A 2,676-nucleotide genomic window follows, 5' to 3' on the forward strand; every position below is an offset into this window, starting at 1 on the left:
GGATCCCTATTATTATTTTTCTGTTCCCTCCTTTTCATATGAGCAGGAGTAAGGACAAGAACATTCTTGTTGAAGCAGACCCTGAACCTGAAAGGACTCTGAAGAGGAAACTAAGAGAAGCTAGAATACAACAATCTAGAGATAACCTTACAGAAATTTTCGAACAGAAAATGGAGATGGCAGCCGAAAATAATAATAATGCAAGGAGGATGCTTGGTGACTTTACTGCACCTAATTCCAATTTACATGGAAGAAGCATCTCAATCCCAGCCATTGGAGCAAACAATTTTGAGCTTATTAAACCTCAATTAGTTTCTCTAATGCAGCAAAACTGCAAGTTTCATGGACTTCCATCTGAAGATCCCTTTCAGTTCTTAACTGAATTCTTGCAGATATGTGATACTGTTAAGACTAATGGAGTAGATCCTGAAGTCTACAGGCTCATGCTTTTCCCTTTTGCTGTGAGAGACAGAGCTAGAATATGGTTGGACTCTCAACCTAAGGATAGCCTGAACTCTTGGGATAAGCTGGTCACGGCTTTCTTAGCCAAGTTCTTTCCTCCTCAAAAGCTGAGTAAGCTTAGAGTGGATGTTCAAACCTTCAGACAGAAAAAAGGTGAATCCCTCTATGAAGCTTGGGAGAGATACAAGCAACTAACCAAAAAGTGTCCTTCTGACATGCTTTCAGAATGGACCATCCTGGATATATTCTATGATGGTCTGTCTGATTTAGCTAAGATGTCATTGGATACTTCTGCAGGTGGATCCATTCACCTAAAGAAAACGCCTGCAGAAGCTCAAGAACTCATCGACATGGTTGCTAATAACCAGTTCATGTACACTTCTGAGAGGAATCCTGTGGGTAATGGGACGCCTCAGAAGAAGGGAGTTCTTGAAATTGATACTCTGAATGCCATATTGGCCCAGAATAAAATATTGACTCAGCAAGTCAATATGATTTCTTAGAGTCTGAATGGAATGCAAGCTGTATCCAACAGTACTCAAGAGGCATCTTCTGAAGAAGAAACTTATGATCCTGAAAACCCTGCAATAGCAGAGCTGAATTACATGGGTGAACCCTATGGAAACACTTATAATCCCTCATGGAGAAATCACTCAAATCTCTCATGGAAGGATCAAAAGCCTCAACAAGGCTTTAATAATGGTGGAAGAAATAGGTTTAACAATAGTAAACCTTTTTCATCATCCACTCAGCAACAGACAGAGAACTCTGAACAAAATATTTCTAATTTAGCAAACTTAGTCTCTGATCTATCTAAGGCCATGATGAAGAGATGTTAGTAGATGAATAAATAAATAGAAGGAGATGAGAGAGAATGAATTTTCGAAAATAATTTTTGAAAAAGAGTTAGTGATTTTTGAAAATGGTTTTTGAAAAATGTTAGTAATTTTCGAAAATTAAAATAAGAATTTAAAATAATTAGTTAATTAAAAAGAAGTTTTGAAAAAGGGGAAAGATATTTTCGAAAATTAGAGAGAGAGAGTTAGTTAGGTAGTTTTGAAAAAGATAGGAAGTTAGGAAGTTAGAAAAGATATTTTGAAATCAAATTTTTGAAAAAGATAAGAAGATATTTTTGAAAAGATATGATTGAAATTAGTTTTGAAAAAAAAAGATTTGATTTTTAAAATCACAATTAATGACTTGATTCACAAGAAATCATAAGATATGATTCTAGAACTTAAAGTTTGAATCTTTCTTAACAAGCAAGTAACAAACTTGAAATTTTTGAATCAAAACATTAATTGATTATGTTATTTTTGAAAATTTGATGTAAAATTAAGAAAAATATTTTTGAAAAATATTTTTATAATTTTCGAAAATAACTAAAAAATTTGAAAAAGATTTGATTTTTGAAAAAGATTTTGAAAAAGATAAGATTTTCAAATTGAAAATTTGATTTGACTCATAAGAAACAACTTGATTTTAAAAATTTTTGAAAAAGTCAATCCAAATTTTCGAATTTGATGAGAGAGAAAAAGGGAAAGATATTTTTTTGATTTTTTTGAATTTTTAATGATGAGAGAGAAAAACATGAAAATTATGCAATGCATGAGAATTTTAGATCAAAACATGTGATGCATGCAAGAATGCTATGAATGTCAAGATGAACACCAAGAACACTATGAAGATCATGATGAACATCAAGAACATATTTTTGAAAAATTTTTAATGCAGAGAAAACATGCAAGACACCAAACTTAGAATTCTTTTATGCTTAGACACTAAGAATTCAAGAATGCATATGAAAAACAAGAAAAGACACAAAACATGCAAATGCAAAGATCAAACAAGAAGACTTACCAAGACCAACTTGAAGATCATGAAGAACACTATGAATGCATGAGAATTTTCAAAAAATGCAAGATGCACATGCAATTGACACCAAACTTATAACATGACACATGACTCAAACAAGAAACAGAAAAATATTTTTGATTTTTATGATTTTCTAAAAATTTTTTGGATTTTTCGAAAAATTAATTGAAAAAGAAAAATAAGGATTCCAAATTTTTTAATATAAATTCCAGGAATCTTGCATTCTTAGTCTAAAGCTTCAGTCCAGGAATTAGACATGGCTCACTAGCCAGCCAAGCTTTCAATGAAAGCTCCGGTCCAAAACACTAGACATGGCCAATGGCCAGCCAAGCTTCAGCA

At 32.5% G+C, this 2,676-nt stretch overlaps 1 non-coding gene across 1 annotated transcript; it reads right to left on the reverse strand.

Moving 5' to 3' along the window:
- Positions 1 to 575: 575 nt before the first annotated feature.
- LOC148579739 (small nucleolar RNA R71) lies at positions 576 to 683 on the reverse strand. Its single transcript, XR_015896186.1, has one exon. It is a non-coding gene; the product is annotated as a small nucleolar RNA R71 (small nucleolar RNA).
- Positions 684 to 2,676: the final 1,993 nt, after the last annotated feature.

Source organism: Arachis ipaensis, chromosome B10 (genome assembly GCF_059453495.1).
Source record: "Arachis ipaensis isolate K30076 ecotype BB chromosome B10, ASM5945349v1, whole genome shotgun sequence".
Classification (NCBI taxonomy): domain Eukaryota; kingdom Viridiplantae; phylum Streptophyta; class Magnoliopsida; order Fabales; family Fabaceae; genus Arachis; species Arachis ipaensis.